The 23,447-nt window shown below is 39.8% G+C and overlaps 1 protein-coding gene across 5 annotated transcripts in view; it reads right to left on the reverse strand.

Annotated features, from left to right (window-relative positions):
• Positions 1–23,447, reverse strand: part of ZBTB20 (zinc finger and BTB domain containing 20) — a 485,842-nt gene that overhangs the window by 462,175 nt on the left and 220 nt on the right. The window lies entirely within an intron of this gene.

The following is a 23,447-nucleotide window of genomic DNA, read 5'->3' on the forward strand; positions in this document are numbered from 1 at the left end:
ATGCCAAAACAACCTAATTTCCTTCTACAATAGGATAAGAAACCTTGTAGAAAACAAATGTCATGTGCCTTGGCTTTATTTTGGCCTTTGACAATCTTATATAATATTCTTATAAGCAAGCTAGGAACAAAACAAGCATAGCCATGGTATCACACAGATGCAAAACTATTTGTATAAGGGAATCCATGCAGTAATTATCAAAATACAAGAATACATCAACTGGGTTTCTGACCTGAGTTTTGTTCTATTTGACTTTTTCATTAATAACCTAGATGATGGAATAGAAAACATGTTTATTAAACTTGCAGACAACATGAACCTAGGAGAGCACAGAATGACTGAATAAAATTCAAAATGACCTTGGCAAATAAAAGAAGTTGTCTAGAGGCACTGAATGAGATTCAACAGGAATATGGGTAAAGTAATGTACCTGGGCGGAAATTATTAATGACACAAATACAAGGTGGCAAGAACTAAGCAGATAGCAGTTTTTCAGGAAAGGATCTGGAGTTACCATGAATTATAAGTTTGATATAAGTTAGCAATATCTTGACGAAGCAAGGAGTCAATCATCATTTTGGGGTTTGTAAAAACAGACATGCAGCCCCAAGAACACAGGAAGTAATCTTTCAACTCTACTCAATTTTGGGAAGTTTCAAGATGTAAGCTGCTGAATTATTGTCCATGCTTTTCAAGAAAATGCGAAGCAGCTGAAAAAATAGCATGAATGACTGTCCTGGTTTTGAGTGAGTGGTAGGGTTTTGGGTAGCAGGGGAGGGGGCTATAGGGGTGGTTTTTCAGGTGTCTGTGCCTGAAGGAGGATGGGATCCTGTGAGAAGAAGCAGCCACCGCTGTTGTCGTTCAGCATGGGGAGGATTGCAGCATGCGGGGTTGTCCCACGCCAGAGCAGCAGGGGAAGGGCTGCACCCCATGGGAGGGACTCATGTCAGAGGAAAGTTGTGGAGGATTTTCCCCTGTGAGAGGGGGACCACGCTGGAGCAAGGGGAAGAAGTTCCAAAAGCTCCCCCCACCGAAGATGGAGAAAGTGGCAGCACTGACTGCACCCCCATTCCCTGCCCCTGCGCCGCTGGAGGAGGAGGTAGAGATATCGGGAGCAGAGCTGAGCCCGGGAAGAAGGGAGGGGTGGGGGGAAGGTGTTCTCAAGATGTGTCAATACTTCTCACTGTCCTATTGTTAAGTGTCATTGTTAGTGTCTGTAATAAATGTATGTTCCTTTCTTTTCTTCCCCTAATGAGTCTGTCTTTCACCTGTGACCATAATGGGTGATTTATCTCTCCCTGTCCTATCTCAAATCCCAAGCTTTTGCTTATTTTCTCCTCAGCACTGTGGGGGAAGGGGGAAGTGAGCAGCTGCATGGTGCTCAGTTGCCCTCTGAGCTCAAACCACAACAATGATCATAAATTCAGACACCATAAACAATGTGGGAAAACTACCAAAAATTATTACGTTGCCCAGATTTCCGGTACGTAAAAGACTGTTGCAAAGGGAATGGGATTAATTGCCAAAGAAGTAATGGAAGTAAACTGTAAGAAGAAAGATTCGGGTTAGGCAAAACAAAAATCTTTTTAATGGCAAGAATAATGAGGTACTAGAATAGATCACTTGAAGTGGGACCTGAAACTTAACAGTCTGGACAATTACTCGTCAGGAATAACAAAATATATAGTCTATCCTCTTTTGGACAGGGAAGAAGACTATCTGACTTCCTTAGGCCTATTTTCTTTTTCAAAGGTTCTAAGATGGCTAAAATCACTGACAAGTATTAAAGGAAAATCCCACAAAAGAAGAAAAGACAGTTATGAAGCACGGCAACAAGATACATATCTTAGGAAGAGAAAATTTCAGCCCAGAAAGGGACCATTTTTGTGCTTGAATTTCAGCAAGGTATGTGTTTATACAAGTAATCGAGACCAGAAGTGAGAGTGTCTCTTACTATCCTTCAAGACAGCCTCATTACACCACGACTGTCAATCCTTTAGGTTTCAGCATGCATTAGATGCTTACAAATAAATCCATCATGTCCAGAGACTAACAGAGAGTTTTTAGAACAGAAGACAGTACCTGCCAGGCCTTTCAACTGGTCCCATGCCAGCAATAAGTCACAGCAAAGTGGCAGCAAGAAATTTAACAATTTTTTGTCATTTGCTCACTATCAGGGAAAGAAAAAGGAATAAAACGTAGGAAACACTTTGAAAGCAGCAGCAAAGGTAGAGTGCTGGAAATCAATTGCACGAGGGCAGAGCATTTAAGCATGATTTTGTTAAATACACATTCAATCAGGACTAGACTACAGTATTCAGAGAGCTGAAAACCTAATGAGTGACCTCGACTGTATTTATTTTCAATGCTTACAAACTTTTCCAAAAGCAATGAAGTTTCTTATGGTACCAACACATTGGCACCAACATCTCCCAGTTCTGTGATGAACCCCAAGTGTGAGCAGGTAGAGGCATATCTGTACTGTTTCTTCTTTCTCTGCAAAACAGACCTCTCCATTCCCTCACCTTTCCATTTTTCTAATGCAGAGTCTACTTAAACCACCTGTTTACACAATTCACCGTCCACACCCTTCCATCATGGCTAATCCCACGGCAGTGGCCCTTGCTTTATTCCCTCTCTGCTCTCCTCATCTCCACAAAACCAGGGTCCAGCTCCATCCTCTCACCCCTCAATCCCACTCCCTGCTCACCCTCCCCAAAATCCCTGCCTCATGTTGCCTTGGATCTTCTCCCCAGTCTGGAAGTGAAAGTGCAGATCCTGACACGGTCAGCGTTTCAGTAGCAGCTGTTGGGAGTGGAGCGGGCTGGGTTACCACCACCACCAGAAACGAGTTACCAGAAGCCACGAGACTTGCCTTAACCACTGTTCAGATGATAGGGGCAATTATCTGAGGAAGGATGTTTATCATGTAGTTAGATAAGCATCTCCACGTAGACAGGGCTGGGAGCTTCTTCCTATCTGAGTGGCTCAAGTACCTCAATGGATTACTCCAGTCTGTAGCAACATCGCAAAAGAAGACTGCAGAGAAATGATTTCCCATGCCAGATTGCATAGCTTTTTGCCTGCCTAGAAGACTGGCACCTCAGCTGGCCCAATGCATGGAGACTTCACACAGCAGTTCATGTTACCTGGGCAATACTCCAGATAAAATGCCTGCTGGCAGATCTCCTTGAGCTCAGGACCTCACTTGGAGGCATAAAGCCCTGTAGATACTGCTAAGCACCATGATCTCTGTCTGATTCCCAGGATACAGATGACACAGCTGGCTGACCAGCAGGGTGGTCCGATGCATCTGCAGTATGGAGTCCCACAGCAGAAGAGATGCTGCTGTGCTGCATTTGCTAGCGTGTGAACTGCAAACAGCACGGCTGAAAAGCATAATGCAGAGATCAACCAAATGAGAGAGTCCCAAACATCACAGCGCCTAGCGGATCTGAAAGGCCTTCACATGAAAGAACACAAAGGCACTTCCTATCAGTTAAACTCCACCTGCTTGATAGGGAGCTATAAAATATCAATCCCGTCTTAAAGATAGGTAAATTGAGGCAATAGATACATAATACCTTACTTCAGGAAACACAGGAAGTCTGAAATTTTTATTGAATCACTAATGCAGGCACAGGTAAAAAGGCCGACTCCTACTATTGTCAGTGGCAGACCGATTCAGGGAATGAGAACAAGATTAAGTTTTAGCATCTTCCAAAGAAACTGAACCATTACCCATGCTCCTTATTCAAACACTTCTTATACATTTAGACTCTTTTCAAATGCATTTACTTGTAAACATAAGCATTAAGTGTAGGAGTTAGCACATATATAAACTATTTGGTATACTTCTGTGATGACTGCAACTCACCCTGAAGCCACTGGAATTCTGCTAATGACAGGACACACATGTACACCAGATAACAAAACTGAGACACCAGGAAGCAAATTCATGATGTAGTGATTCATGTTTCTGACTCCATCTCATTGTTCAGTGCTGTCTGCTTCTACATTACTTGAAACTTCAAATATCCAAGCAGCTTTCCCAATATCCACATGCAAAGCTCCAGAAAAATTAATCCACTTCCTTTTATGTGTGAATCAACCTGTAGATTGCATGGTACCTGCTGCAAAGTAACACTGAAACCAAGAGCTTATTGGAAAAAAAAAAAAAAAATAAAACAAACCAAAACAAGTATGAATATCTATTACTAAGTCAAATAGAATTCTAATCAAGTAGAAAACCTATACTTACATTGTTCAAAGACTTGGCCAATTATGCCATGACAGAGTAAGGTAGGACCTTTCTCCATGGTTAGGTTTTTCCATACTTGTTCATAAGGTTTTCCTTACTTACTTCAGAAGTTTTTGACACTTTCAGAAGCAGAGATGACTGAACTATGTGAACAACTTGACTTGTTCAACAGTTCCTGCCTTCTTATAGATACGCGTAATTTTTACTTTCATGTAAATACCATATACTACAATTATACAAATTTTTTTAAGAAACATTTTTTGGCAGAAATGTGACACCAGTTATCTGGAATTTCTAAGTTCATCTAGACCGAAGAGCTTTCTAACCAACATTTTCAAAACTAGTATCTAAAATTGCTCTTCTAAATCCATATGCTTCTAGAAGTTCCCTGCATCCAGCAGCTTCAGCTTCAGGTGCTTCTGGGCATTAAGTACTTTGGAAAAAGTAGTTACTTATTTAGAGCATAAATATGGAATTGAGCAAGTAAGATGAGATAATCAGTTCTTTCAAAGCTTAGGTCTTGACAGTTTTAAGATGTATGTTTTCTGTCTCCGGATCATACGAAAAAACCTGAGAACAGTTGGCATACTTGAACAAACACCCCTCTTTGAGGGTAGCAGGGGACTATCTCCAGTGAAGCTTTCAAGTTGATCACATACTTACTCTGCTGGCCTGATAAAGCTAGAACCTACAGGTATTTTTAAAATCCACCTGTATGTGGAGGGTTTTCACTGTGCAAATCCAACGTTGTTTAGTGTGGAGATTTTATCAACTAACTCACCATCAGTTTGTTAATTATGAACTTTATTAATTAATAGCTTTTGAACTTTATATGTGTGCTTAGGAACAAAGTCAAATTAAACAGGTGTAATGCAAGTAAGGCTGGCAAACATACTCTAAAACATTCTTCAGAGCACAATCTCAACATACGATAACAAGCTACTATTTACACAATGTGCATAGGCTTCTTTAAGAGAAAATCAGTTTCTTCCAAGATAGCCTGTAATTACAATGCTCCCATCATATTCTGTTCTGCTATCACAACCAAAATAAACACCCCATAACCCACTTTCTCATCTTTGAACTAACCCTACACCAGTAGCCAAATGTAAGGAAAGCAGCTAGTTGCCATGCAGAAACAAGACTTGTGAATAGACTTGCTTTTCTTGTAATAATTCTAGAATTCATTGCAAACACATGGTATCTCTGCCTTTGGTATGTTTTATTCCCAAATATTGGAGCTTATGTATGTACAAAGTGACTGTAACAGAAAAACATCTTCAGTGTCTGTGGTCCCTCCAACAACTGCACAGCAGAACCGTGGTATCCAAGGAGAGGCAGAGCAACCAGTACTACTCTGTCAGGAACTGTGCAATAGTTGGCATTATGATATTTTCCTCAGAGCTAAGAAGCTATTGAAATTTGTTTTGTTCTGGATCTCCAGTACAGAAAGAATTGCTTGGGGCAGTTTATCTATCTCTTAAGCCACGTCTGCATGGGGACATTGAGAAAGTCAAGGCAAATCAACTAAAGGTCTGACACCAATATGCACACATTTAATTGTCTTGAAGCTGTCAGTAGATGCTCTAATTCAACACCAAAGCTCCCTGTAGCTCCTTATTCAGTTAAGCTACACTGGTCTAAGACTAATTTACTCCTGAATTAAAGCAGTCCCCCAAGGATTCACCACAACTCATTTTTGCGTACTGACTTCATGCATTTAGTCAATTTGCCTCAGCAGTTCCCGAGTTCCCCAAACCCTATAAAGCTTTCAGCCTGTAGCTGGAGAGAGCTTGGCTACTTCATCTCTAATGTTGAGAATGTCAAACTGAGTATCTTCTTCAACATTTTTCATCTAGAAGACAGAAAAACAATAAAGTCCTCACACTGCTTAGCTGCTTCCTGCTCCAAGGTGAAAATTCAGTGGTTTTGGAGTTTACCACTACTTACTCCTACTCTCACTCTTCAACTTCTTGGAAGCCAGTCTTGCAAAGTGGCATGTTAACATATAGGAAACAAGCAGAAACAGGCAATGAAAAAAATGCAAGAGGATACTAATTCCCAAGTGGGATCTGAACTGTCATCATCTCCATATTCTTTAGAGACTTCAAATCATGTCAAAGCTGTATCCACTGACACTGGTTTTGTTGATCATGATTTGGAAATAGCAATCGTATCACCATGCTCTATCATTTCTCATCACAGGTCCTGCTGTGGTGCCTCAGCACTTTCTGGAAATGAATCGTACTCCATGAATTCATTACTAATTCAATCCAATATTAACCCTAAACTGGGATTGATATTTCTCAAAAGAGTCTAATAAAATTATCCATATAAAGGATCAATGATTTTTAAAGCAAATGACTTGCTTCCTTACAGTGAGAGCTCAGACTACCATTTTATTTAAGTCAAAATTTAAAGCACTTCTCAAACTAGAAGCACTCAGGAGAAGTAAAGGTGTCCTTGTTCTATGCATTAAAACTTCCCTGGATGCTGGCAGCAGTTGGGAAATACTTTGTTTTGGCCTTACTGCATGCATATTCAGGTTTCAGTGATGCTTTGACTGTACTCGCACCGACACACTTAAGCACAGACACGTACAGACAATATCCCAAGTTACCTCAGAAAATTAAAGTTCCCATACTAAGTTCATTGATTGGGCTATCTGAATGATAAATAAGAGTTAGAGGCCCTACTGTATAGCAGTTAGGTAAAAGGAGTGTTTAGAGGAATAAACAAATATACATAATGTCTGATGTTTCCTTTCCCCAAAATAAATTAATTCAGTATAAATGAACTGTCAGATCATCATCTTTAGAGACTTCAGATCATGTCAAAGCTGTATCCACTGACACTGGGTTTTGCTCAGCACAATTTGGAAACTGCAATCTTATCACCATGCTCTACCATTTCTCATCACAACCACTGTTGTGGTACCTCAGCACTTTGTGGAAATGAACCACATTCCATGAATTCAAACACAGATCTAACACTTTAAAACACCACTCAAGCCAGGTGCCACCAAAATAAAGACACCAGTAGGGATGTAGCATCGGATGCACTGGAGCACAGGCTTCTTAAACTTTTGTTTTCAATTCTAGATGTTTTTAAAACAGAATATTTAACCTTTCAGTGTCAATTAAAAAAAAAATTAACCCGATCCCAAAGTGATTTGTGTAGCATTATCAAATGAGAACTTTTTAATATTTTGATATATTTTATTACTCAAAATAATAACAAGTATGCAAATGAAAGTAAAGCCCTCTGGACAGTATTTTCACTGATTTGCTGCACAGAAGGACCCCTAGTGTCCAGCTGGATTTTATCCAACCTGGGGTCTGGTGACTACACAGCATCCAGGATGAAAAAAACATCTCAGCTTGTAAAATATTTCCTGCAAAGACTTTCTCATCTCTCTTACTTGGAAACCGACTGATTGAAAGAAAAAAATACATGTATACAGTTCTGCTTTCTTAAGCTAATTATTTCAAAATATTGTCAAGGTATCATGTGATCATCTGGACTCTGAGGATTCATCATTACTGATGAACAGGAATGTGCCTTGGCACAATAGTTTCAGTGGTTGATTATGCATTGCAGACACCTATAGATAAACATCTCTATTTGTAAGAAATGAGCACTGTCTCCGAGAGCAGTTTCTGATGAGGCTTTAAAAGCAGCATCAAAAAAAATGTAATGCTAGAAGGATGAGGCTGCCCAGCCCTGTCATATAGTAGCGTTGCTTTCTAAGAGGAAAAAAAAATAAATCTGCACTATTCCTTACGATCAGGGTTTTACCCATTTATTTGGCTAATCACTCAAATGGCTAAACAGACCTCTAATTTGAAAATAAAAACCGATTGATGCAATCACAAACAAGTTCTGAAATTGTGATTTATAAAAAAGAGGGGAAATCTTGTTCTAAGCCAAAACACACACACAGTTACCTTTTTCTAATCAGAGCATTCATTTCTCCTCATTATGATCTCACAAGCACATTAAAATCTTATTAACATTAATTACTTCTGAGCGTCTATGCATGAGCAGCGACAGGCTTGCGTGCGCGTGTGTGTGTGTGTCTCTGGATCATATCTACATTTATATACCTTGCTGCACTTTGCTTATAAAACATGTGAAAATATTGCTGCTAACACCAATTAGCTAATTTCACACACACAGATAGTAAGCTGCTGTCTCGCTGCACAGCTTATTATAGACCAGCAGACAGATGGACAGACAAACAGACGCAAAAAGCATCACGGCTCCTCCTAAATGCAAGATCTGAAATGCCTGGCACCCCCAGGAGTGCGAGTTTTATCCTCGTAAGTCTGAGGGAACAAAATGACATAAATAAAAAAAAATAATTAAAAAAATACAAGACAGCCAAATATCCCATTTTCTACACAGATGGGTTCAATGATGAAGTGATAGAGACAAAGAAAAAACTGGCAGGCAGACAAGCAGCAGGCACACAGAGAGATAGACACAGACAGATAAACAAAGCAACAGAGAAAGAGATGAAAGCGTATTCATATATGTGAATTTGGGCTAAGCCATATCAACTTTATCTGACCAATAAGGCAAGGAAAGAAATGGCAGAGCCAAGAGTCACAACAGGTCCGACTCCACAAGCAAAATAAAACCCTTACTCTCTGAAAAACTATCTATGGATTTTATTTACGCTGAGCATACTACACGCAGCACTGCTGCTGGTGAGACTCAGCTCCACCACAAACTCCAGAACACACAAGGCATCTAGACAGTTATTGCTGTCGAACTGCACCTTCCTCTTCTTTTTCACCGCTCTTTACCATCTAATTTAGATTCACCTCTATCCTACTTCGAAATCCCATCCTCCTGAACACTCCTTTCTGCCAGGGGTTAGGATATAAACAACACGTCAGCATCCCTCATCATGCCAAAGCCCCGTTTCTCCAGCGCTGGGGGATTAGACTCCCAACCGCAAGTCCTTCAGTCCTCTGCAGAACCCAGGTGGACACTTGCTGGCCGTTTTCCTCTCTACCCAAATATCAACCTCTGCTCATCATCTGCAGCTCTGAAAACTAACTGCAACCCTCCACTGGAATTAAAAATTCCACTGACATCAGTAGTATACAAGGTTTAGAAGCATCAAAATTTTCAGCACTTATATCCTTTGTTTCGCTTCTGTATTCTTCCACCGATGATGTGATCAAGCAAAACGTGTAAGGAGGAAAAGGATTAAAGCTTTGGAAGAAAGTTTTCTAGAGAAATTTCCAGATGGCATGAAGGGCTAACTTACTGGAAAAAAAATTTAAATGAAGACACCTTCATTTCTCATGGTAATACAAGTGTTTGCATTTTCTGCTTGCTCCTCTCAGATCAAGAGAAGGTAAATGTGGCAGTAATCACTGTTTTATCCCCAGCCTTTTTCACCTAAAGATTTCTGAGCACTTCACAAAATGTTCATTAAGCTTCAAGGCATGCAGAAGTCACTTTCACATCACTCCATTTTACTGCTAGGGAACAGAAGAGCAGAGAGGTGAAGTTGAAGTACCCAGATCGTAAGAAGGTCTGCAGCAGACCCCAAAAGTCCTCTTATTTACATTTCTCGTATCTTCTCTTCTTACACATGCCACATCTAAGGGCATTATAAACAGTACCTGAATTAAAAATAAATAAATAAATAAATAAACAAATAAATAAATAAATAAAATCAGTATTTGAGGACTGTACTTGGGATGCTTGACTTTTGTTTAACACACTCATGACCTTCTCCTAATGGTGCTTATCTGGGAGGACCTACTCCCACGCAAGCCCACCACAACTGCTGAGAGAACTACCACGAATGCAGTCAAGCAACTCTGGGACATGTTGGGTGTACTTCAAACATCCAAATTAGTTATGGTTCATTCACAGTAAATCCAGTGATTCCAGGAAGCTTTGGAGCTCCTGGGCATGGACATTATTACAACTGTATCACACACAAACAGTAAGCCTCACACACCTTGACCAAATTCTGCCCAGCTCAGTTTTACTGTGCACGCACAACAGATCTGGTCATGCTGCAGAGAAGGAACCACGGCATATGGCCCCTTCTGCCACAAGGAGTGGGTACATGACCTGCTCAGGCAGAAAATAAGTAAGCAAATTGAACACCACTCCACTGGCTCAGCTTACTATGCTTCTTTTGTTAACGTCAAATACACAGGCATTGAGAGTAAAGATACAGAAATGTAAAAGCTTCACAAAAGAAGCAAAGAGCAATAAAGATTTTAAGCTTTACAGTTTTACGCATATGACAAAGTAGGCTCTTGCCTTACCTACTTCCTAAAAAACAGAGCATAGACCACTAAGGTCTCTCCTGAATCGTGCAGAATTACTTCCTTCCTGACCTTTCCCCAAAGAAGTGCTCTGAGAGGAAGCAAGATTCCCTCTGACAAGGTAGAGACTCACCAATGCTGGTTAATAGCAGTTCAGTCAGAAGTTCAGCTCATTTACCCAGGCTTTCCAGAAAGCTTGGAGAAATCCTTGGTCAGTCAGTCTTCCAGATTCCAAGTTCCCCACTGTGCTCCCATCTCACTGATCTCTAGGCACATTTGAAATTTAGGAAACAGGAGACCCAAGGAGAATTTCCCCCTAGACACACCTGTGATCCACATCAAAACCAAAGGGTGGGCCACAAAGACGTGAGTTCAATAAAATGGTTAAGAAATAAGCATCCACTAGATTTGCTGACTTGATGCCTCCATAACTGTTAACTCTTTAATCTATCTTTCCCCAAACCCCATATAGATGTATAATGGTTCATGGCACCCAAAAGGAAAAATGGTGTATCCTATAAAGCACTCCTTTGGAGTTCTGAAGACTCCATGTATCCAAATTATATATAGCCAGAGTTGTACCTCAGTAAATTAAAACACAAACTCAGAAGCTCATTTATTTAAGTAGATGCAGAACAGTGGAGATGCTTAATGAGAGAAAAAACTTGCCCATTTTTGTTACCACAATAGCATGTATGGACAACTATGTAATAGGGAACCTTTGTAGAACTTCCCTCTGTCTGAACTTAGCATGTAAAGTGGATAGAAGTGTCCTAAAAAGAGGACTCAGATACAATTGACTTGAGGGTCTCTCATAGGACCAATGCTTATCAGCAGAGCCAACCAAATCTCAGAGACTATTCTATCTATGGAACAGGTCATTATGTATAGATGAACGGGGAACAGGGGAAAAATCTCTACTCAGGGGGTGTGGAGGGTGGAAAGACACTTATTGGCTTTCCTATAGAAAGAAGCTTGACTGGTCTTTCTCAGGTGGGAATTCTCTCAGTAAACTTGTTTTCTTCATCTACTGTATTCATCTACTTCATGAACCTTACTGTACTGTGTCTACCAGAAGTTACTGCAGGCTGAGACAGTATGAGAGTACTTACGAGGCGCACCAGGCATCCAGACCAGCCTTGCAACCCAAACCCCTTTTGGGTCCTTTTGGAGGTTAATAAGATGAGGTTTTACTGGCTCCATCCTGGCTTTTATAAGCTTCTCGGAAATTACCAAAATTGGAGATTGCATATGAAAAAGCTGGTTCACCCATTTTCTGGAAGGAACATTCATCCAGTTTGCCCTTCTATCCTTGAAATATGAGACACGCCTGAGGAGTGTCCTTTGTTACAGTGTCTCACAAATACATCCAGTGATGGTGAATTCATATGTCTCTGATGAAGTAAAAACCTTATTGTGCATTCCAGCCTCTTTTGTAAACATACTACACTAGATGAAATTGGCTCTCAAAGAAGAAACTATTAATTGTGCTGGCTAATAAAACTTTCTGTTGCTGTCCTTCCAATCTGGTCTTCTAAGCATCAACAGACATTAAAACTAGCTCTTGTAGAAAGCAGTGCAAACCCAAAACTTGTTTGCAAGTTTTCAGGAACTGAGATCTGAATCTTGTTCTCAAGTAACAAAAAGTAAAATGCAACTGTTCATTGTACAGTTTTCAGGTTGAATGTATGAACAACTCAGTTCCTCCTACTGTTCATTCACTGACAGATGCCTCAACAGCAATACATCTGTGCTCTGCCAAAACGCAGTAGTTGCAAACCCCCATTATTACTTGCATGTGCTTTGTCTCCACTGACAGTTTAAACAGACAAGTGACAATCTCTCTTAAATGCTTGACCAAAGAACCCTTAGGGGTTATTTTCTCCTTTTGGATTACACCTTTCATAGAGGTTAATAGTAGTTGCACATATGAGAAGGTATACATACAAGAAGTCCAGAACAACATAACTATTTGAAGGTACTTTTGTCTTCACATGGGATAGGGAGCTTCAGTCTTCTTTTGATGATTATTTTGTGAAGCAAGCAACACCACTATGTATTTCAGCCAGGTATAATCTTCCCCTATGATTATTATTGCACAAAAAGAGGTGACAGACTGGTTCAGTTTTTGAACATCTATTCCTTAGACAAAGCTAACACTGGAGCTCATTGGGACATATCCAGATGTGGGAAATCTAATTGGGGGGAAAAAAATATTTATTGCTTACAAGTCTTTGAAGTTATAGTAACTGAGTTAAGAGAGTAATTATAAATAATAAGCAAACTAAACACCAATTTTTTCAAAAAAAATCTGCTATTAAAAATAAGACTTTGTTGATGTGTTGGTATATTAAGTGCATTTGGCTTCAATTTTCCGTTACTGTAAGGTCTTTGTATCTCATTCTGAAAGTAGAAGTAAGACTTCAATGGCAAAGAAGTTGCATATGTGTTACGATACCACAATGGTATAAAAAAAAGCCTAACAGTCTTTAATAGAGGCAGGAATCATCTGAGCTTCCTTTGTCCATGGAACATGGTCTTTACTTTTCCAAGGCCCATCTACATGTACAATACACTGAGGAAGGAAGAAAGAAAGGCACCACTTCCTATTTCTCTCTGTGCCTCGATTGTTCCTGATTAAAAAATGGAAATAATAATGTTGATTCAGCTACTGGAGTTAGGCAAAACTAAATTAACTACTTTCGTTAAACGCTATAAGATATTTGAATATGTTTCTTCAGAAATGCAAAGTGCTATTTATTCATATCAGCAGCTATCTCTGGCTAAACTGTCCTGGAACCTTTTGTGAGCATTCCCTTCTCCGGCTGAACTCAGCTGATAACTGCTCTCTGTTTTGAAGTACATGTGTCACTCCTTTATCTAAAAAAGCCTAGGAGAGACTTAGACAGAACTGGCACCTATCTTTTTTGGGTAATGAGAACAAAGCAAAAGAAAACAAAACAACACAGGGTCTCAGGATTAAACCTTTGGAGACGAGGAGAAAAAAAAAAAAAAAAAAAAAAGACATCTTTTTGGATGCTAAATTCTTTGCAGAGGCTTTGCCTGGATATTATGAGAATAATCATCAACACCTCCTAAAAGCAAGCCTTTCCATAAACTCAGATTTCAAGGGGAGATCTGGTAAGAATCTTATTAACACACCTATATATGCTGCCACAAGGGAGACAGTATGTAACAAAGCAAAAATGAGGTCAAACTCAGCAGCATTGTCCTAAAGAAAACTGTCTCCTGGTCACAAATCACTTGTGGAGTACCATGCATCATCTTTACTGCTTCAGATGTATGCCAGCTGCAGTCAGTAGGCTAGAAAGACAAAGCTAAATTCAGCTCTCAGTTCAATGTTGATTCTTCTAAATTTCACAGAATTGGTCCATTTTTATACAAATGCAACTGAGGGCAAAATATGACCCATAAACATTTTAGCAGAGACACAGACATTCAGAAATTTCATGTTGGACTTCTTATCCCAAGAGCACAGTCCTCTGAAGATGATTATTGTATGATGATTATTCCAGCTCACTGCTCATGAGGGAAAAGGAAAGGGCTGTGGCCTTGTCCCACCCCACTCTGGTCTTGATCATACACAATCATGCTGCTAGAATTTTCTCCCTCTCCTGCCAGTGGGAGTTAGCCCCTCTTTTTGCATGAAGTTCAGACTTTTTGTCCTCATTTTCTTTGAACAGCTCTGCCCCCTGCCTGCACCTCAGCTTTTATTTCTTCTAGCTGCTCACATTCTTCCCAAACCTCCCTTCTAAATGCACCATTTGTATCCTTCTACCACACTGAAGCCAATGTTCCATAGTAACATTACTCAACCAGATTTTAATAACTCTTTAAAACAGCTTACAGTCAACTGAACTGTGTTTTTGCACAACCAGTCTTAACCAGGAAACTCCAGAAAAGTTCGTTTTAGCTCACTTCCTTTTTGTTTTCTACTTTTTTTCACCTGAAAAAGATGTGGAATGAAAATTAAATTAATTTTGGTAGCAGATTAAATTATTATTGAGCTGGATACACATGTGATCTAGACAAGATGGCTCTCACCCCACCACAGAGACAGCATTAACTGAGCTAGTTCAGTTATTAATAGCAGTTTGGTTAAGACAGACTAGGACTGAATGCAGTGAAAATACATAGCTCAAAACATATGCACAATTCACCTGAGATCCAACATAATACATCCTCCATGATCAGGGCAGAACAGTTACTGCCATCTAAACTACCTAACTAAATGCTAGCTCTTAATCTCCACGAGGTGAAAACTTCCTCAAAGAAATAAACAACCCCCCAAAAAAAGATCTCAGGTGCCAGTTCTATTCTGATATGCCAGAGGAAGACCACAAGTATTCAAAAACTTAATTGGGAGGCTAAAGCAAACCCATTGAAGCAAAGAGGTTGCAATGCACTTTTAGGGTGATAACGAGGCACAAATTTGAAAGAGAAAGATAAAATTAACTAATATAGTTATAGCTAAGGCTCTCCCAACTGCCAGCAGAAACTGATAAACATCATTATCCCCATCTTGAAGAGGAATAACTGAGACATTGAGAAATTAAGTGACTTGTTGAAAGTTACAGAGAAAACTAGAAACAAACTACAAATCCTGCTTCCCTCATCAGTAAATCAGCCCTACCAATACCTACGTACTTGCATGTATCAGGGTACTGACTGTACTGCAATCTGATTACTACTTCTGATACTGCACCATGGCTTTGTGCTGACAAAAATATTTAAGATCTCTTAAAAAAAAAAAAAAAAAAAGTTGCCAAGAAAATTATTAAAAAAGGCTTTGAATGGGATCCAGTCCCCTGTAAAAAGGGACTCGGAGATTAGTAGAAAAGGAAAGTTAATTCCAGAATCCAGAAATGCCCAGCACCAGGGAAAAATACTGAGCTTCCTCTTGTCCGACACGAAGTACAGCACAGCCGAATGTACTGCAGAAGCACAACTGGCTTTTAACCTCATTCGGGAGCAGCTGCTTTCACAGCAGTGAAAGGTTTCAGGCTGAGCCTGACTGACTTGGTGGTTAAATGATTTGAAGTTGGTACAGCTCAGAAGGAACCAGCTCATTTAGGAAATGTCACTATCTTAAAAACACACTTTTTCTATCCAATTGGAGCAAGCTTTGAAGCTCTCAAAACTTGGCCGTGGCTTGGAGAACAAAATAAAAGCAGCATTTTTATGAAATGCTGGAAATTACAAAACATAGCTTGGACTTCAAACGGTCCGCCCATGAGCCAGGACAGGCTGGGCCTTCGCCGGGAACTCGTGACACTTCTAATCACTTGTATTAGTTTAGTACTATCAAAAGGTGCCAGATTGGTAGCCCCAGGCACTGAATTCTCTATTTATCCCAAAAGCAGGTACAGCAGGAGCGCAAGCTATCACCGAGTTACCAACCCCTGCTACGACTCCTCACGTCCAGGGACCTGGTGACAGGAGAATGATGTGGTCTCAGTGCTGTACCAGTTTCCTGATGTCTCTGCTGCGACTGCCCACACGAGGGCCGGTTCCCTGCACTGTTTCAGGAGCATGGGTTCCTAAACTGCAGGGCCTGTGAAAGGGAATTAATGGAGATTCATCCCACAAGCATCCTCTGAGACTCTGAGAAAGAAGAACCAGGGATTATTTTCTTTGCATTATATTCAGGCTGTCTCAAAATTAACGAATACTAGAGAGAGCGATGAGGCCAGAGAGAGTCAATGTACTGAGTACAAATGAGATTTATATGTGGCTTGAGTCACTCCAGCCAATTAGCTACCCACCAGGCTGTTTGGTTTATTGTCCCTACTGTATAAAGATTTAATAAGCAGTCACCTAGATGGGAAGCAGGAGACTTCCAGAAAGGAAACTTTTCACTACTCTGTATGGAAAACTTGAGCCCAGTCCTGCATCAGCTCTGCACAGCTGATTCTCACTGATGTGTCAACAGCTGCAAGATGAGACTCTTTAACATGACAGTCCACATAGGTGGAAAACACGGGAAATACAGGACAAGCTTTCATTACATAATTACCATGTCAGAAATCTTCCACACATTCCAAGTATTCGACAAGATTTAATAAAGCTTTCTTCAGTTTCTTCTCCAATACTCAGTCTTATCTAGGACTTAAGACACTTTTCATAGCATGAAAGTACAAAATGCTGGATTTTAAAAACGTATCTAATGGAGAAATGTGCTGCGTAGGGAACATATTAAACAATTCAGTCTATGTTTGGAAAAGAAATACAGATTCATCACGAGGAAGGATGTTCAAGAGTATCCTGAAAATACAGCGGTATTCAAGCCAAAGGACAGGATGAAGTGGGCACAACAGTATAAAGCTGACAAGCAGATTTAACTGACAGTGACAGAAAGAATTGGAAGCTGCCAAAGCCTAAGCTACACTAGGGCTTCTTCAGATACTACATGCACTAAAATTGAAACTAAAAGCACCAATGAGAACATTTTTTAAAACTCTTTCAGATGGTAAAAATCCTAAAAGCAGCAGCAGCAAAACAGAAAACTACAAACTTTGGGAAATGATAGAAAAAGCAACACCTACCAAATATAATTAAGACTGGAAACAAAAGCAAAAAAGGGTGAATTATAGGACTGGGCATTTCATGACCTTTCTCAGCAGACGTGTGGTATAGGCGGCTTTAACACACTTCATCAGAAGACTTCTTTTCCTGTTAATACTGCTCGTTGTAAGAGAGCTCAAAACCATTAATTTAGACACAATTTTTGTAAGGCAGTGTCCCAGAGGGTGTGGCCTGGTCTCCTGGGAATAGCATTTGTTAGTTTTAGAGAACCAGCAGAGGGAGCACATTAGCAATTAAACATGGTTTTCTTGTGTTTGTGCCTAAACAATGAGATTTTTTTGGTTTGTTTTTTTGTTGTTGTTTTGTTTTTATTCTCAGCATTCCTCTCTGTCACTAATGTCTGTGACTCACTCAGCTATCAAATTGCTAGGAGTTTAGGAGCCAAAGCCATGGAGAAGAATAGTCTCCACATCCACCCCACATAAAACAATAGTGGACATAAGCTTTTACCTAGTTGTCTGTCTTCACTCTTTGACCATATCAACCTCATCTTACCCATTCCTGTTATCCTGCACATGAAATCTTGTGTTTCCACACGACAATTGCTCTCAAATTCCTGCACTGTGAACACTAACTTTCCAGCCATAAAGGAAGGCATATGGATCTCTAGGGAGGAAAGATAAATCAATAATTAAGTTTCAGTCAGCTGTAAGGACAACTCTGAAGTCCATAAGGCAACTTTCCCAGTCTTGCTTTTGTATCCTCAAGGTATTGATTGCACTTCCAGCTATTGATGATTTTAGAAGCAAGATACTAGAAAGCTTGTTTTCTAGTTGGAAAAACAAAAACAAAAAAACACAAAAAACACAAAACAAAAAACAAAAAGAGAAACAAAAAAACCCCCCACACAAACACCACCTCCCCCCCCCCCCCAAAAATAAAATAAAATAAAAAAAAACAACCATAATACATCGGTAATTTCCATGCTGTATTTACCTCAGAATCAAATGGCACACTATACTTGCCTGCATTTTTAGCTCCACCACAATCCCAAGATAAATTTACTATGGAAGCATAACATTAAGAGGTCATCTACAGGTATAACTTAGAGAATGGCACCACTTCTGTCCTGCAGAGGATTTCCCATAGGTGCTCTGCAGTGGGTCAGAAGCATTGCACATCCAGGTTTCCTTTCTTCTAAACCAACTGGTTTTAATACAGACTTGTATAACCACCGATTTGAAACTAGCTGAAACATTCAGGAAGACCATATGGGTTTTGGTTCAGCCTCTGTACTGTCATTACACTTGTACAAACTGGACATAAAACGTTACTTAGGGGTCTGTGTCCACCCACTTCAGAAAAGCACAAGGAGAGGCATACAACACGAGGCACTGAGGAATAGTCCTAAAGACACTGCCAGTGTTTGAATTAGGTAGGATTGGTTCCTGTTAGAATACTTATCTTTCAGAAAAGATGTTGAGGAACAGTTCCTGATAACAGGTTACAAATCTGCCCTCCACGGGGCTGGCAGGGCAGGTTGTCGCTGAGGGGAAGAGACACCACTTCTTGGCATCAAAGCATTTCAGCCCTCCTACTCCAACAGTCCATGGCCTTTCTCCCCATAGTGCCACCTAGTGCCACCTCGGTCAGAAGCTCACTTTCCTGCGAGGTGAACATCTGCCCCATCAGAAACAGGCTGGGACCCTCCACACTCATTTCACCCAAGTCAAACCCCAGATGTCAAAGGCACAGTATTTTTCTCTTTAAAGACAATTTTATCCCGTTAGCCCGATTTCCCACTCCTGTATTTGAACGACTTCAAGATACACAGTCTTCACTGTACGTGATAAAAGCGTAACTTTTTTCTTTCTGTAAACCTCTGGGCTGTGCAGCAGCGTGCCCTGCAGCACCGGCAGTCCTGGCTGCCCCGTGGGCTATGGAAGGAGGAGGCAGCGCATGTCCCCACGCCACCGGTGACCATTTTACAAGACCCATCCGCAAACAAAACTCCCGCCAGCGCCAGGCGGTCAAGATGCCGTCATAGGACGCGATGGCACCGAAGGATTAAGTATAAAAATGTAGGAAAACATGAAAGACATAGACAGTAATCATTCTGAAATGCCAGTTTCCTATTAGAGCAGAATTGGATCAGTGCCGTTAGATCTAAATATTAACTTTTAAGACAAATAATAACCAGGAATATAGGCAACAGTCAAAGCAGAAACCACTCTGGACAAAAGCTTTTGCCTTTATTCATTCCTCACTGAAAGTTTGAAATATCTGTCAAAATCTCAAGTTAAAGCTTTACAGCTATTACAAAATTATCTCAAAATCTGGTGCACAGTCAAACACTACTACCAAGAGAAACCTGGATTACTGTCACAGATAATTAAAAATCCAAGTTATTTTTCACAGTTGATATTGTTTAATTTCTGAATTTTCTTGGGCCAAACCAGCAATAGCAGCGAAGACCGTTTCACTTTGATTTGCTATAATTTTCTCTCTTCAGCACAGTTTGAAATGCAGACGCTACAGAGGGAACAAGTCATTCTTTTAAAATAACTGTTTCCAGTGCATTGTTTCATTAAAAAAAAAAAAAAACAAAACAAAACAAAACAAACTAAAAACATTTATAAAGGATGTGCATTTTCTAAAAGTTTTGATTAAAAAAAAAAAAAAAATCTAAGTAACTTGAAGTTAAATCTCAGTGTTTAATTTTCCATTAACATTTATGAATCTCTTTCAGTAGAAGCTCTTCACTACACGGATCACAGTGTAAAGAAGTCCTATAAAAAGAGACAGGAGTGAAACCAACTGAAATCTGTAAGGCCACAGCATGCCATCAATTTCTAAACAGAACTCCTATTCAAATCATTCTTCTTAAAACCTCATATGGTCTTCAAAAATGAACAGAGTTTTCTTGAAATGATTTAAATAACAATTTATCTAAGACTGTAATCTTTCTTGTATGGGATTTGTAAGCCATCCCACAGAATTCTCTAGCAGGGGACACTGTTCCCTATTTATATCAAAGTTTTATATAAATAATATTACATCTTTTAAAATTTTCTGCAGCTGTTTTCCCTTATGAATAAGCTGGGCCTATGAAGAAAATGTGAAAATAGAAAAACTATAATATTTATAATAATGATATATCCAACTCAGGAAATTGCTACAACTGTCTTTATCAAAATAAACAAGATTGATATTTTTTCCTCCTTTAAGAGAAAAGCAAAATCCTCTGCTATTAAAATTAATTTGACTTGGTATTTGTTTGGTATTTGGATTTGACTATCTTATATCCCATTTTTGGTCCTGTTAAAACACCAAACAACCAACACAAAAACATACACACAAAAAAAAACCCCAATAGCATTGCTTTTTGTCTCACAGGAGTGAAAGAGGCATATACACACGCCATTCAGCCCAAAATTACTCTAGCTACAGGGCATGGCAAGGCATGAAATAACTGCTCCAGAGCACTTCCTCATGTGGGTGTGTTAGATAACTGTCTGCTCCAACGCTAAAATAAAGCACACTGTGACCCAATCAACACCGCAAGCTCTGCTCCGCACAGCTGCCGGGGCTGTGAGCATGGGAACCCAGAGCACCCCACACCACCCCGCAACACGCCGCGCCGCCAAACTTGGTCCCACTCCCCTGGCCAACAGGTCTGATGCTCCCCGAGTTCCAGCTACAGCATCATATGCCGAATTTGAGTTTATTTAGGCATATTTCACCCTTCGCTGCTGTATTCAGATTGCAAACAGACTTTGTGCTAATGAAAGGGCTAAGTTGTTTTTTTTTTTTTTAATATAATATAATATACTTGGGGTTCAAATGCAATTAAATCCTCCTAGTGAAAAAGTTTTTAAGATTTAAAAAAAGATCTTACTGGGTAATGAAAAATGTTTCTCCTACCCCGACTCTCTCTGCTCGAATTCTTCTTCCCTGCGGTTTTCATAAAATCAAGAGGTATCTTGTAGTCATTTTTAAAGTTTTTCAAGTGTGTTAAGATGAGGCTGGGCTTCTGCTAAATGTACGCCTACGAATCCTGAGGACAGGTCCACGTGCCTTCCTACAAAGAACCTGGGCTGTTGAGGATCGTCCACCTGCACTGGTTTAGGAGAAAATAACAGGTGCCTGAAAACCCACCCATCCCACCGTGGTGACGGCTGCTGAGGCTCCAGCTGCGCGAGTCCAGGCTGACCACCATCAGAAGGCACCAGCGACTCCACCTTTAAGACCCCTACATTTTTGGCGTAAGTTCAGCAACCCCTCTACGCCCAAACCTGAGTTTCAAAGATCGGGATTCAAACTTTAAGAGAAGAGGAAGTACCTCGCTACAGTTAACTGGTCTTTTGAAGCAATAAACACATTTAGAGTCTATCAACAAAATATTCATTTAGAAGCTTGAATAAAAAGGAGGAGGAAAAAAAAAATAGGAAGCAATGAATGTCATTTCTCAGCTAAGAGATGAGCCACCAATTCTTGGCACACAGATACATAAAACCTTGAAAAGTTTCGCTCATGTTCTGGAAATAAAGCTGCTAATAAAATGGAGCAAGTGGTTTCTGTAGTTGTAGTGCCAGTGAATAGATCTGCTGCTTTGGATTTCAATTAACTTAGTTTGTACAGCGAGGAGGCACTTCTGTTGAAACTGGGGAGTCGTAAGTTAAAGGACAGCTAAAAAAAAGCCCCAAACAACAGCAAAAAAACCTGTTGGCAGCAGAAGTTCTCTTTGGCTGTAAAATAATGGATTTTTAAGAAACATTTCAAAGGATTCGAAGGTTTTGGAGAATCTCCTAGGCAGTCCCAGGTGGGTTAGGAATATTGCATTATGGACTTCTTTGTGCTAAGAGGAAGGCCTAATGCATGTTTTTAAGAAGTCTGCCTCTTGCTATTAAATAAATAATTTTCTATTAAAAAAGGTGATTATTATTGTTGAGAGATCTCCACTGATCAGCGTCCATTTTATATAATTACTTACAATTCTCCAGAACATTTTATGTAACTCACTTCCACTATCTCTTTCCCTTTTTCTTTTCTTTTTTTGTTACCAGCAGAGTAGCAGTTTTACTCTCCAGTAGAAATGACAGGAGCTCAGATAAAAAGACCATTTCAAATGGATCAATTTAAGCAGTCTTTAGAACCCATGATAAATCTGGGCTCCAAAAAACTCGACAATGCTAAATGGGCTATGAAATGCATCACAAATCCCTCCCCAGAAAAAAAAAAAAAAAAAAAAAAAAGAAAGAAAAAAAGAGATTAATTCAGAGAGAAGCGTCAATGTTTGAAATTACAAATAAGCAGCATATTTGTAGAATTAAAAATGGTAAATAAATAGTTACTATTTCTGGACAAAATGGCTCGATAGATTTCATAATTTGCTACCACTGTAAAAAATATCTATTCCCTTCCCCCCTCCCTTCCCCGGCAGTACACACGGAAACACAAGCATAACCATGCATAAAGTGGGAGGGTGGGGGGCAGCCAAGGATACAAACTCCCTCTTAGAAAGTTTGAATTCTTATTAACCCAGTGATGCCTCTGTAATGTTACATTAGATCAGCAACATAAAAGTTGGAATATACGTCTCCTTTCCTCCTAGCAAAGGAAACTGGAAAAATACTAATAATGAAAGATAGATGTTAAAAATATCCAGGAGGAAAAAGTACAATAACCAAAATTAACCCCCTCTGCCCCCGCACCGAAAGAGACAAACAGCAAAATCTACGAATAAAAATCCTGTCAAGAGGAGTGGAACCTGCTTTCTCTTTTTTTTTTTTTTTTTTTGCTTTTATTTACTATATGCCAAGCATGGACTTTAAACTTACAGTGTACATATATATAGAAAACAAAGAAAGAGAGTCACCGTTAACCCTGGTCACCGGCATTACAGTTAAAAGTCATTGGCAAATACTATTAAGACCCCATTTAACAGTAAATAAGGAGAACATGATATATGAACGGACAGATGGAACTGCATAAACAGAAAAGAAAAAGCAGAGACCCACAAACATACGGAGAAGGCTGTTTTAAAAGAGTGAAAGATATTGATTTACTTGGAACTAGTGTTGGAAAACAAACGTATTTGTTTCCTTCACGATTAAAAAAAAAAAGTAATTAAAGTGAATCATAAGGGGGCACACCCTTAAATAAGTAGAAGGGGGAAAAACATTTGTAGAGGGTAAGGCCTTCTATAGATGTTCCGAATTTTAAGCTAGCAAATAGGTCTGGCAAACTTACATCTCTAAATTAAAAATCGAGGCGGGGGGGGGGGGGGGGGGGGGGAGGAAATAAAGAAGTGCTGGTGGTTTAAGGAGAGCAGAGGC

This window comes from Tyto alba, unplaced genomic scaffold (genome assembly GCF_018691265.1).
Source record: "Tyto alba isolate M040663 unplaced genomic scaffold, T.alba_DEE_v4.0 Super-Scaffold_14, whole genome shotgun sequence".
Lineage (NCBI taxonomy): Eukaryota > Metazoa > Chordata > Aves > Strigiformes > Tytonidae > Tyto > Tyto alba.